The sequence below is a fragment of the Lithobates pipiens genome, unplaced genomic scaffold, assembly GCF_037356315.1.
Source record: "Lithobates pipiens isolate NorthernLeopardFrog02 unplaced genomic scaffold, aLitPip1_a1.2 Scaffold_22, whole genome shotgun sequence".
Lineage (NCBI taxonomy): Eukaryota > Metazoa > Chordata > Amphibia > Anura > Ranidae > Lithobates > Lithobates pipiens.
Genome location: NW_027507784.1, coordinates 218620514 through 218642582, shown reverse-complemented (window position 1 = coordinate 218642582; position 22069 = coordinate 218620514). Strand labels below are relative to the sequence as shown.

The following is a 22069-nucleotide window of genomic DNA, read 5'->3' as shown; positions in this document are numbered from 1 at the left end:
GCCATTTCTTAATTACATTCCGAACAGAGGATATTAACATCTGAAAACGCTTTGCTATCTTAAAACATTCTCAAGCTTTGTGAGCGTCAGCTATTTTCAGTTTCAGTTTTCTAGACAACTGCTTAGAAGAACCCATGGTGCTGATTGTTGGGGCAAGGTCAGATGAGTCTGGCCATTTAAAACCTTTGAGATTGACATCACCTGGTCTTCCCAGACGATGATTGAGAACAATCCATGACACTGGCAGGTCTCAGCTTTGCAAAGGGGGCAGTGCATGCTATAAATTCTGCAGGGTGCCCAAACTTTTGCAGACGCCATTTTTAGTTTTCTGTAATTTTGAAAATGATGGAAATAAAATCTAACTTTTTTTTGACATATTATAAGAATGTCTAATCTGGAATTTGATGCCATTTGGAGATTTTTTCATCTTTCCTTGGCTTCTTTATGCACATTAATACACATTTTTACCTGGGGTGCCCAAACTTTTGATCCCCACTGTAGTAACCAGCCCTGTCTGGATAACTTAAGAACACATCTCCAGGCAATGGTTCTTGTGCAGTCTGTGACAGCAAATACCTACTGAGCCCGGCTCCTATAGGCCAATCTCCCTACTAAATTTGGATTCTAAAACACCCTAAAATTATGCCCACCCTCATACACCCAGCTCAGGTAGGTTTAACTCAAGGCCACACTACAGCCTCTAACATCCATAAAGTCCTCATAGTCCTTGAATATGCAAAAAAAATCCTATAGCGACATAATCTTCGTTGATTCCAAAAAGGCTTTTGACAACCTCGGTTTCATCTGGTTCTTTTCAGGCCCCTTTTTGCACTTAATTTCCACCATGTATGACTTGCCCATGGCAAATATAATAGCAGCAGCATACTTACCAACTGTCCCGAATTTTCTGTGACATTCTCGGGATTTAGACCCTTTTCCTGGTTTTCGCGATTCCCGGGAAATGTCCCTCAAAATCATTGCTTTGCTGATTTTTTTTGCCACCGCTAGAGACAATGTCTCCACCGGCAATGTCTCCACCGGCCGGCATTTTTTGGAAGACTAGAACAAACAAGAGGCCGGGTGGCTGCCAGTAGAAATTGAGCTGTGGCACCGCCCACCTCCCGCCCTGCTGCTGGTCTGTCTGTGGCCCGATGTGGGGCGGGCGGGGGGTGGGCGGTGCCGTGGCTCAATTTCTATTGGCAGCCACCCGGCCAGCTTCACCTATTTTGTTCCTCTGATTCTGCCTGTTCGATCTGGCTTTCTGTAATGGCAACAGAGAGAATCTTCACTGCTGGGGGATACCTGATGAGGGGGGGCTCTGACTGGGGGATACCTGATGAGAGGGGGGATTCACTGGGGGATACCTGATGAGAGGGGGGATTCACTGGGGGATACCTGATGAGAGGGGGGCTCCACTGGGGGATACCTGATGAGAGGGGGGCTCCACTGGGGGATACCTGATGAGAGAGGGGCTCCAATGGGGGATACCTGATGAGAGGGATGGCTTCACTGGGGGATACCTGATATAAGGGATTGCCTGGGATTGTCTGGTGTAAGGAAGGACTCCGCTGAGATTGCCTGGTGTAAGTAGGGACTCTGCTGGTATTGCCTGGTGTAAGGAGAGACTCCGCTGGGATTGCCTAGTGTAAGGAGGGACTCCGCTGGGATTGCCTGGTATAAGGAGGGACTCCACTGGGATTGCCTGGTGTAAGGAGGGACCCCACTGGGATTGCCTGGTGTAAGGAGGGGCTCTACTGGGATTTCCTTGTGTAAGGAGGGACTCCGCTGGGATTACCTAGTGTAAGGAGGGACTTCGCTGCGATTACCTGATGTAAGAAGGGTGTCAGGGAAGACAGGCTTTCCATGTAAGATCCCGGCGTGCATGCATGGGTATTAGCACTTTAAGAGGCACACCTGTCACTAATACTGAAGTCAGGTGGGCTATTTAAACAGGGCTCCTACAGAGGTTCATTGCTTTTTGGTCTGCAGCTTCTGTGTTGTATCCTGTTTTCTGTGTGACCTCTGAATCTGATCCAGCTTATCGTTACCTGTGATTGCCTGCTGCCTGTTCTGATCCCGGCTTCCCTTTGACTCTGTTCCTGCCTGCTGATTCTGTCTGCTGGTCTTCCGGTACTACTCAGCTTGTGACCTGACATCTCTTCTGCCTACCGTCTATGCCTGATCTGCCTGATTATTATGGACCCGGCCTGTCTGACCCTGCATCTTGCTCATCTAGCCTGCTTCAGCTCCCAGCCCTGCAAGCCTGCATCTGGTACTGCTCTGTGGTTCATCCCAGCCTACCACCAGTCAAGCATCGTGTGAGCTTATCCACTACCTGCCTGCTGATCACCGCTACTACAGGGACTGTTTACAGGTACTCATACCCCACTGTGCTCCTGTGGCTGCTGTATCACTACCAGTGGTCCGCGAGCCAGAGATGTACAAGAGGCCTTCCTCTGCACATCAGGCTCCCATCCCAGGTATGTAACAAAGGGACTCTGCTGGGATTGCCTGATGTAAAGAGGGACTCTACTGGGATTGCCTGGTGTAAGGAGGGACTCCGCTGGGGACATCTGATGGAAGGCTGGGAATGCCTGATGTAAAGAGGCACTCTACTGGCGATACCTAGTGTAAGAGGGACTCTGCTGGGAATGCCTGATGTAAGGAAAGACTTCCCTGGGAATGCCTGATGTAAAGAGGGACTCTACTGGGAATGCCTGATGTAAAGAGGGACTCTACTGGGCTTGCCTGGTGTAAGGAGGGACTCCACTGGAATATCCTGATGTAAGGAAGGACTCCGCTGGGGACACCTGATGTAAGGAGGGACTCTACTGGGATTGCCTGGTGTAAGGAGGGACTCTACTGGGATTGCCTGGTGTAAGGAGGGACTCTACTGGGATTGCCTGGTGTAAGGAGGGACTCCACTGGGGACATCTGATGTAAGGGGGACTCTGCTAGGAATGCCTGATGTAAAGAGGGACTCTGCTGGGGATACCTGGTGAAAGAGGGACTCCGATGGGATTGTCTGGTGTATGGAGGGACTCTGCTGGGAATGCCTGATGTAAGGAGGAACTCTGCAGGGAATGCCTGGTGTGTATATAGAGACTCCGCTGGGAACACCTGATAACAGGTGACATGGCAAGTGACACACTCGGGGCTTCCATTGATTCTACATTATGGTGAGTTTAACTATTTATTTTTATATTACAATTTAATAATAGAAATAATGCGCTTCAATCATCCTGTCACCATAACAACCATGGTGCTGGGATGATTGAAGCGCCAACAACAGCATACTTGCCAACAGTCCCGATTTTCTTGGGACAATCCCAATTTTAGGACCCTCATCCCGATCGGAGCTCGTCCCGATTAATTTCACAGGATTTTGACTTTGTCCTGGGAAAATTGGGAGTGTTTTAGGAAAAAACAGCCGGCGGGCTACAAAAACATGGCCGTCGCCGCCGTCACAAGGATTATTTCACCTTGTGTTCAGTGGAGAGGAAAGGGGCAGCCAATCATCTCCCCTCTTCACTGAACACACACACGAGAAACCCGGGAACTGCTGGGAACTGTAGCTGCCGCGCCGCTGGGAGATACTGATCGTTCTGTAAGGAGGGCTCTGCTGCTGCTGCCAGGGACGCTGAAGTAAGGAGAGCTCTGTTGCTGGGGGACACAGATTGCTCTGTAAGGAGGGCTCCGTTGCTGCTGCCAGGGACACTGAAGTAAGGAGGGCTCTGTTGCTTGGTGACACAGATCGCTCTGTAAGAAGGGCTCTGCTGCTGCCAGCTGCTGGGGACAATGAAGTAAGGAGGGCTCTGTTGCTGGGGGACACAGATCTGTAAGGAGGGCTCCGCTGCTGGGGACACCAGATGTAAAGGAGGGCTCCACTGCCGGGGACACCAAATTTAAAGGATGGTTCCGCTGCCAGGCACACCAGATATAAAGGAGGGTTCCGCTGCCGGGAACACCAGATGTAAAGGAGGGCTCCTCTGCTGGGGACACCAGATGTAAAGGAGGGGCTCCGCTGCCAGGAACACAGATCTGTAAGGAGGGCCTCTGCTTCTGCACCTGATGTAAGGATGGACTCTGCTGAGGGCACCTGATGCAAGGATAGACTCTGCTGGGGGCACCTGGTGGCATCTGATGGCAGGTGACATGCTCAGGAGTCCCAATGATTCCCCATAAACCACGCCCATTTTTCTCAGCGGCACACACTGCGCGCCGCATTTTTATTTTTTGCTATGTCATGCCTACAAACGCATGCCCCATCCCCTAATTATAATTAGACTCCGCCCATAGCCAAAAAAGTGTCCCTATACATTTTTTTACAATGTTGGCAACTATGCAGCAGGCCGTAATTCAAATCTGATCAAGCTTCACAAGGGCACCAGACAGGGATGCCTCACTCCTTTTCAATTTGGCTCTGGAACCTCTCTCGCGCTACATCCCCACCCCTCACTACATGGAATAAGCATAGGCCACCATGAACTCTGTCTAGCACTATTTTAAGATGACATTATTTTTTTCACTTCTGATCCCACCTCAGATATGGTGCTTATTCAGGACATTTCCATGAGTTTTAGAGACTTTTCTGGTCTGCTCATCAATTTCTCTAAAAGTGAAATAACCCTTTTCCACTCTAGGAACCCGCCTTGGCTTAGCTCCTCGATTTTTCTTCTGATGCAAAACACCAAATTACTTCCCTTGGAATAAAGATTAGTAAATTGCCATAATCCTTATATCATCTAAACTTTACCCCTGTTTTATCTAAGATAAATTGCGGAATGAAGACATAGATGGATCTCCCCATCTCACTTCTCGGGAGATGCCATTTTTTTAAAATGATTGGTTTTGCCAGATTACTATACCCCCTCCAAACCATTCCACTATTTTTATGGCATAGTGATGTACAGAACCTACAAAAATCTTTATCAAAATTCCTCTGGCATGGTCGGCGCCAATCCCCCCCATCTCCCTACACAAACTTTTTCCTGCCCAGAAGCGAGGGGGGAGCAAATTTCCCCCACTGGCTATCTTTAGGCTCTAGGTACACAAATTATGAACTTGAATCCCACATGGCAGGCCCATACAGTTTACCTGCCTTGCTACACTGCAAACTACGTTCTATTCCAATGCATCTCCAGCAAAACCTGCTGATATGGGATACGCTGGTTATCTGGCTGGAAACCAGACGAAAGCTAAAACTATCTCCATGGGTATCTCATTACCTCCCTATCCATGAGAACCCTTCCTTCCAGAATGTAAAACGGCACATGGGGTATTCTGTATGGGCTTCTTTTTGACCCATCCACAGGATCAGCGCTTCTGATCCATAATTTCTTGTCGCACTTCCAGCTACTGTAGAACCACTTCTTATATGTTCATCAAGCAGTCCAACACATCTCGAGCCTGTGTCCAAATAAGTTACAGGGATTTCATCACACTTTCATTGACACTTTACTGGAGAAACAAAAATACAAAATATCTGACATCTACAAACCTTTAAATACGCATCTCAGCAAACCAATCCATGCCACATCTGCTGCATCCTAGAACAAATACCTCACACCTTGGACTATATCTTAGATGGCTTCAACACCAGCTGTGCCTTGGTTATTAATGAAGTTTGACGTGAGTAACAATTTAAAATTCTACACCAGGCCTACATTATATTATATTCCTGTCAGGGCTGGCTTAGCCCTTCCTCCTCTGGGCTTGCCGCTCAGCTGTCGGCTAATTGCCAGCTCTCTTTTTCCACAGTTACCAGCTGTTCCAATGATGCTCGTCTGACCTGCCTATTTAAAGGCTCCCAGCTCACTCTTTCCTTTGCCTTTGTGTTGGTCACATCACTAGGAACCATCTCCTGCTGTTTTTTTTCAAGACTGGCTTGCTGACATCCCTCCTGGCTTCTATCCTGTTTGCAGTTGTTCTCCTTGGATCCCTGACGTCTGGACTGGCTGATTACCCGATCTGGTTTATGAACTTTGGACTGGCTGACTACCCGATCTGGCTACTGGACTCTGGCTATGCTTGACTACGCTTTTTCCTTTTTACCTTTTTTATTTTTATTAATAAACAAGTGTGATTTGATTGTACTTCTGTCTCTGTCTGTATCATGGTTCCTGACAATTCCTGTCTTATCCTCAACAACACCACAAACGTTTATGCCCTCTCTACAGGGAGGACAAACACAATCTCCTTCTTCCAGACCCATGTTGAAAACTTTGCTGCCTCAGTTACAGGTCGCTATCTGACAAAAGATATCTTCCCTTTGGTATTTGGCAACCTGACTCCTGTCACCTCAAGTATCTCAAAAGCTCAGCATAACATCACTCAACAAAACAAGGCATGGCTATCAACTTGTTTTATGGTGGCCAGATGCGACATCCTCAAAAATTGGTCTTGTCCAATCCCTCCAAATATCCAGGCAAATCGAACAGAATCTCATAAGCCTTCTATGCAAGGAAAAACTCTCCTCCACCAGCATGTCTCCAACACAAATGGCTACCCTTTGTTAATGTGACTTAAACAAGCAACCACCTCCTCGGCCACCTTTCTCCATCCGCCTCCAACAACACTCTGCCACCATGATATCTTTCTTTTGGATTATCTCTAACTCCAACCAAGAACAACCTCTTTTCTGGAAGTTGGGGGAGGCCCTCAACATATCCTGCTGAAGATGAAGCTTCAGTCTGGAGCGCACCCCAGATATACCCCAGTTATACTGCCTGGACCTTGGCCTAATTAAAGTCAACTCTTTTTCCTCCCCTCTCCCTCCCCGGTATCCCCTTCCGCCTATGCACTTTTCTCCCATATAACATATTGATCTCTTATAGTTTCCAATCAACAGTTTGTAATTTATGTGTCCACTCAATATCTTACCCATCCATTGTCTCCTCTGATAGGGCTCACAGGACTTTTCACCCCATTTGGCCCCCCCATGCCTAGCGGCCTCCCCCCTTCGCTGCCTGATGGGGATTAGAGGGGCACAGTCCAAGGGGCTGAGGATACCCTTTCACTCTATTCCTTGATACAAGTAAACATCTTCGTATCCCATACTTAGACTGGCTGCAAGTTGTATCATCTTTTTATTTACCGCCACAGGGGGTTATATTAATTGGTTTAAGCATAACTTACTATATGTAACAAGGTGAAGAATCACATGTATAATCCCTAACCTGTACTCCTGTAGCCTGTGTTCTTCTCCCCCTGTATGACGAAAAAATTAAGCATCGAAACACAGAGCATGATAAAGTAAAAAGTACACACACAGACAGTAAAAAAAAAAAAAAGACCATCTGACTACACCAAGATCAGTGTGGTCAGATGCTTTCCCAATTAAAAAATGGCACTGTTTATATCCGGCAAAACCAAAGTGATGAAATGCTCATAGCTTCCAGTTTCTTAGGTCATAGAGAGGATTGGAGCCATAATGGCCTCTAATCAACTCTACAATCTACTGGCGGGAACCGCTGGATGCAGTCTGAGGTTCTCTGGAATGGGAGAGCCCGAGAAAACCATGAAAGGCGGCGGGAGGTGGGACGTCCATTCCCACTGCTTGCAAAAGAAATGTAGTGGCTAATTAGCCACTAGGATTGCTTTTACATGAAAGCCAACTGCCAGCTGAAAAAATCCCCATATAACCATTCAAAGTCCAGTAACATGCCAATATGTTGTTGGTCACTTTTGGGCATTTTTGTAAATATTTTATTATATCTTTTATATCTTATAAAATTTTCTTAGCCATCAGAATAAATAAAAATGACATAAAATAAACAAATGCAATTATATGGTATATCAAAAACCCACATAATCCACTAAAACATATAACACACATTTACATGTTAATAATGAATTGCGTGCATCTACTCTCATCCAGGTAAATTTATAAAATAAAACCCTCAATATCTGAGCCTTTACCCTTAAAAACGAAAACCTACATAATGAGGTATGAAAATGAAATCCTTCTATCCCCTATGTATACTCATACACAAAGAGAATAGAGAAACCCCGTGGGACCAATTAGACGTTATTAATGAAAGCGTTGACATCTATGTCAACGTTCATTCCATGCGGTACATACGTTTTTTAACCTATATATCCAAGACATTTCTAGGAGGGATATCTCCCTCACCAGTAGTCCACCCCTCCAATGAGGTTTTTATTTGTCTATACCCATATAGAGCGTGTTGGACGGGTCTCTATTGTGAACTTCATCATAATGCCTGGACACTGGATGTTTATTGAAACCACACCTAATATTACCGATGTGTTCATTCAATCTGACCTTAAGTGCCCTTTTGGTCCTCCCCACATACTGTAGGCCACAAGGGCATTGGATAAGATATACCACCGCTTCCTAGGAACATGTTATAAAAGGTTCAACCTCATATGTCCTCTGGGTACTAGTAGAGGTAAAACTACAGATCTTAGAACTCTTATTGACATTTAGAGTGCATACCTGACAATTTTTGCATCTATAATATCCTGTTAAATTTTGAAAAAAGCATCTATCCTTTTTGGTGGATCTTGTACACTGGGAGCAATCCTACTACCCAATGAGGGGGCCCCCCTAAAGATAACCCTGGGATTTGTCGGCAGTGTCGTGCCTAAAACCTGATCATTGGTTAATATATGCCAATGCTTCTGAATTAACCTTTTGATACTATGGTGCTGCACAGAAAAAGTGGTGATGAAGGGTAGAGTAACTTGATTCCTCTCCCTGGTGGAGCCTCCATCTCCCAAGAGGAGTGGTCTATCCTTATTTTGTGAAATATTCACTGCCTTAGTGAGGGTTTCCCCATTGTACCCCTTATCCATGAACCTCTTAGAAAGCATTGCTGCCTGCTCATCGAATGTGGTGATTTGGGTGCAATTCCTTCTAAGGCGCATATATTGTCCCAAAGGGACCGCCTTCAACCATGGCTCAAAGTGACAACTACCTACAGGGATAAATTAATTTCTATCCGTCGTCTTAAAGCAGGTGGAAGTGACAGAAGTGTCATCAACGACCTTAATATTCAAATCGAGGAAGTTAATTTCTTCTAAACTGGCTTCATAATTGAATTTTATGCCCCTATCATTCACATTCAAGGCTGTCATAAACATATGTAAGTCCGATTCCATACCATCCCATAGGAGGAGGACATCATCGATATATCTAACCCTTATCCAGAAGTCTCTTTTCCGGATCAGATAGCTCTTGCGTGCTCAAATTAAAGATTCCCAAACCTAAGATCTTTTTCTTTTTTGCTGATTGAACTTTTGGGCATTTTTGTAAATATTTTATTATATCTTTTCATGTGACAACATTGAAGAAATTACACTTTGCTACAATGTAAAGTAGTGAATGTACAGCTTGTATAACAGTGTAAATTTGCTGTCCACTCAAAATAAATGAACACACAGCCATTAATGTCTAAACTGCTAGCAACAAAAGGGAGTACACCCCTAAGTGAAAATGTCCAAATTGGGTCCAGAGTGTCAATATTTTGTGTGGCCACCATTATTTTCCAGCACTGCCTTAACTCTATTGGGCATGGAGTTCACCAGAGCTTCATAGGCTACCACTGGAGTCCTCTTTCACTCCTCCATGACAACATCACAGAGCTTGTGCATGTTAGAGACCTTGCACTCCCCCACCTTCCATTTGAGGATGCCCTACAGATGCTCAATAGGGTTTAGGTCTGGAGACATGCTTGGCCATAGGGATGAGCTTCGTGTTCGAGTCGAACATACGTTCGACTCGAACATCGGCTGTTCGCACGTTCAGCGAATTCCGAACGTTATGGACCGTTCGCGCCAAATTCGTGTGGCGCTCACGGCCCACAATGCACTGCGTCATCGCAGTGCATTGCTGGCTCATGATTGGCCAAGCATGCACTGTGACCCCGCATGCTTGGCCAATCACAGCGCCAGCAGCGAGGAGAGCCATTATTGGCCACAGGCAGGATGCCTGTGGCCAATCATAGCTCAGGCTGTGTAGTACACGCCCAACACTATATAAGGCCGCCAGCGTGGCGGCCTAGTGTAGTGTGTTGGCGTCTGAAGCAGTTAGTGGGTGTTCTATGTACCTTCAACACAGTACACACTGATCGTTATCGGCCGATTTTCGATCTTGTTCTTCTGTAGTGGTTGTTGTCTGTGTGCCCTGACCGCAGTATACACCGCTATATTCACCTCACCTATATAGCTAGTGATCTATCTTTTATAATAGAGCTTGCAGTCAGTAGTGTTAGGAGCTTGTGCATGCTCTCTGCGTGCTCTGTACCCAGTACACACCGCTATATCCACCTACATAGCTCTTCTCTATTTGAGCCCACTTGCCATCTGCAGGAGTTATTGGAAGTTGTGTGTGCCTCCAGCACAGCACAGTATACATCTGTATATACCCCTTTATCTCTGGTGTTCTATAATAAAGGCATCTGCAGGAGTTAGTGGGTTTTTTGTGCCTCCAGCACAATATACACCTGTATCTACCCTTTATTGCTATTCTCTAATAGAGCCATCTGCAGGGCTTAGTGGGTGTTGTGTGACTCAATTACAGTATACCCCTTTATCTCTGGTGTTCTATAATAAAGGCATCTGCAGGAGTTAGTGGGTGTTGTGTGACTCCAGCACAATTTACACCTGTATCTAGCATTTATTGCTGTTCTCTAATAGAGCCATCTGCAGGGCTTAGTGGGTGTTGTGTGACTCCATTACAGTATACCCCTTTATCTCTGGTGTTCTATAATAAAGGCATCTGCAGGAGTTAGTGGGTGTTGTGTGTGCCTCCAGCACGATATACACTACCCAACTGCTGTTTTACCCAACTCTCTTCAGGCCATTACCATGTCTGGAAGGCCAGCAAGGAGAGGCAGACAGGCGCGAGCCGATAAAAGAGGGCAAGCAGGCTCTGTGTCTAGAGACAACAGTGCTGGTCGTGGACGCGGTGCATTGTCATTAGCACGTGGCCATGGGACACGCTTGTCCTTCTTTTCGGCAGCTGGACATGTTGAACCGCAACATGCCAACGACTTGGTAGAGTGGATGACCAAGCCCTCTTCATCCTCCTCATCCTCTCTCACCCAGTCTCAGGGTACTAGCAAAGCAGCTGCCAACACATTGTCTTCCCTCCTCTCAATGTCATCATCAGTGACTCCTTCCCTAGACCCACCACGTCCTCCTGAGGAGTTTCCTGAACTCTTTGAGCACAGTGTTGGGTACATGCTCCAGGAGGATGCCCAGTGTTTTGTAGGCTCTGATGATGACATTCAGCTAGAGGAAGGCAGTAGCGTGAGCACAGAGAGAGGGAATGCTCAAGAAGGACAGCAATCTGGCAGTCATGTTCCACAAGCTGCAGCATACTGCCAGGTTTGCTACAGCGATGAAGAGGGAGGGGATGATGAGGGCACTGACTCCACGTGGGTGCCTGGTAGGAGGAGGAGGAGGCACATGTCCAACGAGGCAGGATGCCCTCTGGGGGCCAGCTTAGGGGCGGCACACCGACTGAATCACACCGCAGAGCTCCGCCTGTGCAGGGCGCTGCCTCTGCACGTTATTCTAAAAGTTCTTTGGTGTGGGCCTTTTTTGAGACGAGTGCATCAGATCGCAACATATGTCTCAAGCGTATCCTGCGTGGCCAAAACATCAGCTGCTTGGGCACCACATGCTTGACCAGATATATGTTGACCTGCCATGCAGCTCGTTGGCAAGCGTACCTCAAAGACCCACACCAAAGAACAAAGCGGACCTCTCCTTGCTCCTCAACAGCTGGCATCTCCAACCCCACTAGACCTTCAGTCCTCTCTGAAACCTGCTCTGAGAGGAATGAAGGTGTAGAATTAGGTGTGTCACAGCCAAGTGCTTCCGTGCACTCTGCTAGCAATACACCCACGTCCGATTATAGCAGGCAAATATCCCTGCCCCAGCTGCTGGAGCGGCGAAAGAAGTTCACTCCCAGCCATCCACATGCCCAGCGGTTGAATGCTAGCACTTCAACTGCTGCCTTTTCAGTTGGTAGACTCGGCCCCCTTCCGTGAGTTTTTACAATGTGCGGTTCCTCAGTGGCAGGTCCCCAAATGCCACTTTCTCATGGAAGCCGATTCCGGCTCTCTACCGGCATGTGGAAGGCAATGTCCTTGCCTCGCTGGACAGGGCGGTCAGTGGTAAGGTGCATATTACCACTGACTCATGGTCCAACAGGCATGGACAGGGACGTTACCTGTCTTTCACGGCCCATTGGGTCACTCTTCTGGGAGCTGGGAAGGATGCAGGACAAGGTGCAGTAGTGTTGGAGGTTGGTCCGCCACCACGCCTCCAAAATGCTACTATTGGTTGTGACACACCTCTCTCCTCCACCCCCTCCTCTTCTTCTTCCTCCATGGCCTCTTCCAGTGCTCTGTCCTCAGAAACAGCGGTGCTCCGTAGGCGTTCCAGGGGCTACGCAAGTACGCAGGCAAAATGATGCCATGCCGTGCTTGCGCTGGTTTGTTTGGGGGACAGGAGCCACACTGGGGCGGATGTTTTGTCAGCTCTGCAGGGGCAGGCCGAGAGGTGGTTGACGCCACACCAGCTTAAGCCAGGAATGGTGGTTTGTAACAATGGCACCAACCTCCTCTCCGCCCTCTGACAGGGACAACTGACCCATGTGCCCTGTGTAGCTCACGTCCTTAACCTGGTGGTGCAGCAGTTCTTGGGCAGGTACCCCGGCTTACAGGATGTCCTGAAGCAGGCCAAGAAAGTCTGTGTGCATTTCCGCCGATCATTTAATGCCTGTGCTCGGCTGGCTGAGCTCCAAAAGGAGTTGAACCTGCCCAAGACCCGCCTTATATGTGACATGCCCACCAGGTGGAACTCAACGTTGGCCATGCTGCAGTGGCTGCACACGCAGCAGAGGGCCATCAATGAGTACCTGTGCGACTACGGCACCAGGACAGGGTCAGGGGAGCTCGTTTTTTTCTCACCACGCCAGTGGGGCATGATCAGGGATGCATGCACTGTCCTGTCACCGTTTGAGGAGGCCACAAGGATGGTGAGCAGTGACAGTGCATGCATCAGTGACACTGTACCTCTTGTCCACCTCTTGGAGCATACGCTGCGTGGAATAATGGACAGGGCACTTGAGGCAGAACAGAGGCAGGAAGAGGAGGACTTCCTTGCCTCTCAATTCCCCCTTTATCCAGACAGTGTTTCTGCTGTGCCACCCATCACACAGGAAGAGGATGAGGAGGAGGAAGAGGAGGAGGATGATTGTGTCAGCATGGAGGTGGAGGCTGGCACTCAGCATCAGTAGCAGCAGTCTTGTAGGGATGATTTACAGTCCCAAGAAACACGTGGACTTGTACGTGGCTGGGAGGAGGTAGCTGCGGATCATGTTGCCCTTAGTGACCCAGAGGACTCCGGACCGAATGCCTCAGCTAACCTACGCTGCATGGCCTCCCTGATCCTGCAAAGCCTGCGGAAGGATCCTCGTATTCTTCGGATCAAGGAGAGGGACCATTACTGGCTGGCCACTCTCCTTGATCCACGGTACAAGGGTAAGGTCGCCGACCTTATCTTGCCATCGCAGAGGGAGCAGAGGATGAGACATCTCCGGGAGGCCTTGCAGAAAGGTCTGTGCAACGCGTTCCCAGAGACTGGGAGGTTACAAACTCCTGGTCCTGGACAACGTGTTGCTGAGGCATCGGTCAGAAGGAGCGGTGGAGAAGGTGGCCGTCTGACTGATGCTTTCAGACAATTTTTTAGTCCGCAGCCCCAAGGTATGATCGGTTCCAGCAACCATCGCCAGCGTCTGATTTACATGGTGCAGGAATACCTAGGGGCAAGGTCAGACTTGGACACCTTTCCCACCGAAAATCCTCTGGCTTACTGGGTCTTGAGGATGGATCACTGGCCAGAGCTTGCACAGTATGCAATTGAGCTACTGGCCTGTCCTGCATCCAGCGTTCTTTCGGAATGCACCTTCAGTGCTGCTGGTGGCTTTGTTACCGATCACAGGGTGCGCCTGTCCACCGAATCAGTTGATCGACTGACCTTCATCAAGATGAATCAGTCTTGGATCACCCACAGCTAACAAGCACCTGAAGCTGATGTAACCGAATAATTTTTTTTGAAATATCACATTCCTTCAAGACTGCCTATGCTGAGTGACTGTCCTGTTATGTTGATTGTCTATCCTCTTCCTCCTCCGCTGATATGTTGGAAGAACATTTCTGGCTCTGGGTGATGCTATCAGCCCAATTTTTCTGCCCCTGTTTAACAGGGGCGTTTAATTACAATTTTTGATGCAATGCTTTGCAGCAGCTCTAATTCCTGCAATAAAACTAGAGTATATGGGAGAGGTTGCAGTGTGGTGGCACCAGCACCAATGCCTAAGGCCCAATTTTTCTGCCCCTGTTTAACAGGGACTAGTAATTACAATTCTTGATATAATATTTCACAGGAGGGCCCGTTCCTGTGCCCACCCAGAGTAACGGTGAGGACTTAGTGTTGTGGCACCAGAAGCACAACCACCAAAGGTCAATTTTTCTACCACTGTTCAACAATGGCATGTAATTACAATTCTTGATATAATCGTTCACAGCAGGGCGCTCCAGCGCCCACCAAGAGTCACTTTGAGGGCCTACAATGTTGTGGCAAAACCAACACCTTGTTCCGCCATTTCTGCAGAGCATATAGGGAAGGCCCCTACTTTCAAACATCCAACTTACAAACATCTCCTACTTGCAAACGGAAGGAGACAACAGCAAGTGAGATGAAAAAAGATGGACGACAAAACAAATTATACAGGGGTGATAACCCTTCCCTATGTTTTCCAAAAAGCTTAAAAATAGTTTTTTTGACTGGAGCTACACTTTAAAAATATACCAGTTGAAAATTACAAACAGATTCAACTTAACACAACAAACCTACACAGTCCCTGTCTTGTTTGCACCGCCTGTATACTGCTGTTCTGAGTATATAGGGCCTGGGGGCCACACACATTTCCTTTTTTTAATATGGGTACAGGGTTCCCCTTAATATGCGTACAAGGCCCAAATAGGCTGGTAATGGGCAGGGAGGGCTACCCATTCCATTTTTCTCAATGATTTTCAACCATATTGCAGGAACCAGATATAACATTAAAACCGCAAGCAGTTTTAAATGGTGTTATTTCCGTTTAATGTAATTTTTTGCAGGGGCTGTTCTAAACACGGGAAACACGTGGCACTTCACAGGCATACTACAGACACCCCCCAGGCACCATATTTAAAGGAATATTTCACTTTTTTTTCACTTTAATCGTCATTAAAATCAGTGCTCCCGCCAAAACGGCCATTTTTAAAAACATTTTAGGCATTGACCCATGTCCCCTGGGGCAGGAGCCAGGTCCCCAAACCCTTTTTAGGACAGTATCTTGCATATTAGCCGTTAAAATTAGCACTTTTAATATCGAACGTTCGAGTCCCATAGACTTCAATGGGGTTCTAACGTTCGTACGAATTTGGGGTCCGTTCGAAAGTTCTGAAGGCAGTGGTCATCTTGGGGGTGTGTTTGGGGTTGTTATCATGTTGAAATACTACCCTGTGGCCCAGTCTCCAAAGGAAGGGGATCATGCTCTGCTTCAGTAAGTCACAGTACATGTTGGCATTCATGGTTCCCCCAATGAACTGTCGCTCCCCAGTGGTGGAAGCACTCGTGCAGCTCCACCATGCTTGACTGTAGGCAAGACACACTTGTCTTTGTGCTCATCACCAGCTGCCACCCGGGTGTTTTTAATTAGCCTAATAGAGGTGGGGGTGGTTTGTCCTGGGGGGTCCAAACTAATTTAGGGGGGGTGGTTTGTCCTGGGGTCTAAACTAATGGAGGGGGGTAGTTTGTCCTGGGGGTCTATACTAAAGTAGGGGGTGGTTTGTCCTGGGAGGTCTAAACTAATGGAGGGGGTGGTTTGTCCTGGGGGGGTCTAAACTAATGTAGTGGGGTGGTTTGTCCTGGGGTCTGTACTAATGTAGGGGGTGGTTTGTCCTGGGGGGCTCTACTAATGGTGGGGGGGGGTTTGTCCCTTTGTCTAGGCTGGGGCGGGTGGGTGCCGTGCACTGTACGTCGACGCCACGCAGACCCGCTCGTGTGTATGTGTTCTAGTTCGAGCACTAGTGCATGGGCTGTCTGAATCCATCTGCGTGCTGTGAGGAGATTAAACGCCAAACACAGAGCGTTGTTTGTTGCCTGGGTGATGGCACACCTCTCCTCTTTCTGCACGCTGCGTGACGTTGGGGGCATGGTATGGTTGTACCTGCATATATAGCCCTGTCTTTGTCTGCCTTTCGCTCTGGTCACAGCCCTGTACACACATTGTGTTCTATGGAATTGAAGCTGTTCATTCCCTATTTAAGGTATTATCATTAGGGCTCTATCACTTAATTCACTCCCTTGTATATTCCTTTATGCTATATTATTATCCCCTCTTATGTTTTCACTCTATATGCTTGGCCACTAAGCCATATCATACTTGCATATCCAATATCTAATTTTTATTTTTTGTCACTACCGTGAGACATAGTTTATTGGGGTATCTTTATATTATTATTCTCATTATTCCCACGAGCTATATAATTTTTCTTACTTGATAATTAGGCACCGGTTTCACTTATTCCCATTTTTTTACACAGCATTGTTACCCCAGGGAGTATGTCCCTCCTTGGCAGGGTTTTGTGTTCGGGTCTCCTTTTCTATACACGCCCCCTCAGTTCCCGTGCCGGACAATGCCGGTGGGTTTGAGATTGTCCAGCGTTTAAAGCCATGCCTTGTACACACAGCAGACCAGTTTGTAAGTATTATCATGGGACTAGCCTCTCCCCTAAAAGTTGTTTATCATCTTTTTTACTACATGTCAATATTTGTAAAATATGTATCTCATTCCAAATGTCATCACATGCTTGCTCCTGATGAGTGGTGCCATCAAACCACGAAACGCGTCGAGCTAATTGAAGCTGTGTTTGCATTTATATGAGTTATTCGAAGCTGTGTCTGGATTTATATACTATATATATATATATATATATATATATATATATATATATATATATATACAATTTTTTTTATATTTAATCTTGATGTAAGATGGAGATACCATACCTAGAGCCCTCTTCTTAGAAATATATGGCGGATCAGCGGGTTCATGGATTTTCCATTATTGTAAATACAGTTTGACATGTAAATGATTGATGTGTACGTGTACATGGATGAATTTAGGGGCTATGCTACCACTATTAAAAATTGTTTTTTATTGTACCAATCATGTGTACTGTATTCCAATAATTTGAATTACATCACTATGATTGATAGTAGGTCCTCCCTGGGATGATGTACCATAATATATATGCCTTGGCATTCCTAGACTCTTTCCAGAGGTTACAGTACCACTACCACTTATTTATGTGATTTTATGGAACATGGTCTCAATGCATATTTTCTTTAAAAATTCTATTATTGATAGTTGGTTGCCCCTAGAGACTACATGATTCATACAAAGTCCCAACCTTTCCCTTGCCCCCTTCCCCTTATGACAGTCTCAATAGACAGGGATGGAGCTATATGACCTAAATGGTCTTTACCTCATATAAAGTCCCAAATGTATACTATATTTTTCAACATTAATTCAGGGATGGAAGCATGCAGCCCTATTATATTATCTATCACCTACACATTTGTCATATTGAATTGCAGTGTTGACTGTGTTTATTTTTAATGTTTTCTTTATTGGTTTTTACCTCTGTTTCTTATTTCCCCGCCAACATGGAGTATAAACATGATTTCAATCTGGGGTATATTGGCTTGCCCTCTCTTACAGACTTTATGGTCAATTATGATGACTCTCACCATCTCTTCTAACATGTCTGCCGTCTCTGACCATCTCTTGTATCATGTTTGCAGTCTGACCATCTCCTGTAGTATGTCTGCAGTCTCTGAACACCTCCTGTAATATGTCAGCATTCTCTGACCATTTTTTGTAACATGTCTGCAGTCTCTGACCATCTCTTGTAACATGTCTGCAGTGTCTCTTGTAACATGTCTGCAGTCTCTGACCATCTCATGTAGTATGTCTGCAGTCTCTGACCATATTCTGTATTATGTCTGCAGTCTCTGACCATCTTCTGTATTATGTCTGCAGTCTCTGACCATCTCCTGTAGTATGTCTGCAGTCTCTGACTATATTCTGACTATATTCTGTATTATGTCTGCAGTCTCTGACCATATTCTGTATTATGTCTGCAGTCTCTGACCGTCTCCTGTAGTATGTCTGCCGTTTCTGACCATCTCCTGTAATATGTCTGCATTCTCTGACCATCTCCTGTACTATATCTGGTGTTTCTGACCATCTTCTGTGGTATGTCTACAGTCTCTGTCCATCTCCTGTATCATGTCTGCAGTCTCTGTCCATCTCCTGTATCATGTCTGCAGTCTCTGACCATCTCCTGTATCATGTCTGCAGTCTCTGACCATCTCCTGTACTATGTCTGAGGGCTCTTTCTAACAGACTCTCTAACAGAATCCCTCTCTGTGTGCATCAGAGAGACTTCTACAGTGTCTGACCATCTCTTGTATCATGTTTTCTAGTCTCTGGCTATCTCTTGTATCATGTCTGCAGTCTCTGACCACCTCTTGTATCATGTCTGTGGTCCCTAACCATCTCCTGTATTATTTCTGCAGTCTCTGACCATCTCCTGTACCATGTCTGCAGTCTCTGACCATCTCCTGGGTGCTCTTTCTAACAGACTCTCTAACCGAATCCCTCTCTGTGTGCATCAGAGAGACTTCCCTCCAGGTCTCATTAGTGTATGTTTTTCCTGTAGTTTCTTTATAGTTAAAAGATCATAGGAGGATCCTAGAGTAACAAAGACTTCTTAGGGGAGCATCTCTGTGTTTGAGTCATTGCCATAGAAACATTTGTAAACTTTTGTGAGATACTGTATATTTTAATGTTCATTTTTTCCATTCAGCTTGTGGGCTGAATGAAATAGGAGATCCTAGTGCCTTGTACACATGGTTGGAGTTCCCGATGGAAAATGTTCGATGGGAGCCTTTTTTCGGAAATTCCGGCCATGTGTAGGCTCCATCAGACAGTTTCCATTGGAATTTCCGTCGCATCAAATTTGAGATCTGGTTCTCAAATTTTCCAACAGCAAAATCCGTACGCGCAAATTCCGATCGTGTGTACACAGTTCCGACATACAAAGTGCCACGCATGCTCAGAATAAATTACGAGAAGGAAGCGATTAGTCTGGTAAAACTTCCAATCCGCAATGGAGGTAGCACATTCGTCACGCTGAAAATTTTTGAAAATCTTTTAATGCAGCACATTCTCTTCTTCTTTATAATGCTAGAAGAATGAAGTAGTTTTGCTGCTCATATTCACACCGAGTTCTCACAAACTGATTTCTTTATTATTTCTCATGATTTCATGAATATAATTTTTTTATTTTCGTCAGATCTCCAGGAGACTTTTTTTTTTTTGGTTTTTAAAGTGATTTTTTTTTGGTTGTTTTTCTTTTTGGTGATCTCCCTAATTTTTTTGTAGTTGTGTGTGTCAAGCTACCGCAACACCATTATTCTCTGATATTTTTTAACCACAAGGAGGTTGGTGTTGCTTGTTAATTTCACTTTGTATTTTTGAAATGTTCCTTCCCTACTCACACACAAACTGTCTTTTTTGAACTAAAGCACATAGGCAAGTATTTGTGAACAATAAATATCCATTTATTAAAGGTCATAACAAAATAAAGAGGAAGGCAACGCTGGAGAAACTGCTGAAATTGGCGAAGCCTTTGTACCCCAGGGCACACCAATTATTTGCCAAAATTGGTGGCCCGAGAAGTCCTTATAATAGTGAGTGCAATCCGGTCCCAGACTGCAAGAGATCAGGATCAGCAGCAGATGACATATATGTCCCCAGCCTTCCAAGCAATGTTTCATATTCCTATTCTGCCCTCAAAAATCTGTGTGCTAAGTATACCTAATTTTTATTCACATAGGGGAGAAAAGACTCGGGATGTCTGAGGACACCAGGACCCCACACATCTGAAAGAAGGGGAAGTCGCCAAAACACAAGCAGAGGAGGAGGAGGGAGATGTTTTGGAAGTGGGCGAAATTGTCACCACAACAGGTGAATGTCTGAGACCACAGCTTCAGGTAATAGATGGATGCCTGCATATTTATAATACATGGTGTGTTTTTTTTTTTTTAGGTGATGTGGATGTTGTGAAAAAAGAAGAATGCCCTTTCACAATTGAAAGTGCCCAGATCCTCATCGGGGAGATTATGGGGTGCAACCGCGATCTAGAAAATCCTAAGCAAATCAATGATGTTCAACAAAAAAAATGAAGAACATCATTGATGTCTTAGGGAGAATCTAAAACACACAAAATGTTACCCTTTTTTATTGTGTATTTTTGCTTTTAAAAAAGTTTTAAAGTATTTTAAAAGCCGAATTTTGAAAATGCACACAGTGTGTCAACATGTGCTATCTGTCATCACTGGAGATCAATGTACGCGTTTTGTGGGTGCAACCCCTTCCTCCCAACTAAAGTAGCTGAGAGGAAGGGGTTGCATCCCCAAAACATATCCATTGATGGGACCCAGCACATGTTGACATTAGGCATGGGATCAGGAGGGAAATCCCCATTTTGACTCTCAATTTGTTTGCATCTTCAAAATTTGGCTCTTACAGGGGTGACATCACTCCATCTGATGAAAGCAAGATCAACAGTTTGTACATACTAATGTCTGATATTGCTTTCCCTTTAACAAATTTGAAGTTTGTTTTAAATGTATTTTTATTTATATTTTAAAACATACATTACATTAACATTTATCCATTCATAAGTCTTGCATCATATTAACATTTATCCACCATTCCTCATTCAATCCCCCCCCAAAAAAAAAAAGAATTAAACAGACCCCTCCCTCCCCCTTCTCCTCCCCTTCTCTTGCATATATTCCTTCAGTTTCCCTGAGGTACAGAACTCCTCCCATTTTTTCCATAACTTTGATATCTGATTTTTTTATATATCCTTCTCTTATTTGTTTTTCCATATCATATATTTCGCTAATCTCACACACCCAATCCATTACTGTTGGACCATTTGTTTTTTCCATTTACGTGCTATTACTACCTTTGCTGCTGTAGTCATATAATGCAGTAGCTCTATCTCCCTTATTTTTTTTATATTTTTGGTGCAAGAAAGAATAACACAATCTTTATATCTAGTTTTAACTCTATTCTTGTCACCTTCTGGTATATTGCCATTATCTTATTTCAGAATGCTCTTATCTTACAACAGCTATACCATACAGTGGTGTGAAAAAGTGTTTGCCCCCTTCCTCATTTCCTGTTCCTTTGCATGTTTGTCACACGTAAGTGTTTCGGAACATCAAACCAATTTAAACAATAGTCAAGGACAACACAAGTAAACACAAAATGCAATTTGTAAATGAAGGTGTTTATTATTAAAGGTGAAAAAAAATCCAAACCATCATGGCCCTGTGTGAAAAAGTGATTACCCCCTAAACCTAATAACTGGTTGGGCCACCCTTAGCAGCAACAACTGCAACCAAGCGTTTGCGATAATGTGCAATGAGGCTTTTACAGTGTCCTGGAGGAATTTTGGCCCACTCATCTTTGCAGAATTGTCCTAATTCAGTTACATTAGAGGGTTTTCGAGCATGAACGGCCTTTTTAAGGTCATACCACAACATCTCAATAGGATTCAGGTCAGGACTTTGGCTAGGCCACTCCAAAGTCTTCATTTTGTTTTTCTTCAGCCATTCGGTGGTGGACTTGCTGGTGTGTTTAGGATCATTGTCCTGCTGCAGAACCCAAGTTCATTTCAGCTTGAGTACACGAACAGATGGTTGGACATTCTCCTTCAGAATCTCTTGGTAGACAGCAGAATTCATAGTTCCTTTTATCACGGCAAGTCTTCCAGGTCCTGAAGCAGAAAAACAGCCCCAGACCATCACACTACCACCACCATATTTTACGGTTGGTATAATGTTCTTTTTATGAAATGCAGTGTTCCTTCTACGCCAGATATACTTGGACACACAC

The 22069-nt window shown here is 45.4% G+C and overlaps 1 long non-coding RNA gene across 1 annotated transcript in view; it reads left to right on the top strand.

The window, feature by feature from the left end:
• Window positions 1-21283, top strand: part of LOC143924512 (uncharacterized) — a 152690-nt gene extending 131407 nt beyond the window's left edge. The window contains exons 3-4 of the long non-coding RNA XR_013261875.1: window positions 19995-20125; window positions 20207-21283. This is a non-coding gene — a long non-coding RNA (uncharacterized LOC143924512). The remainder of the gene's footprint in view (window positions 1-19994; window positions 20126-20206) is intronic.
• Window positions 21284-22069: the final 786 nt, after the last annotated feature.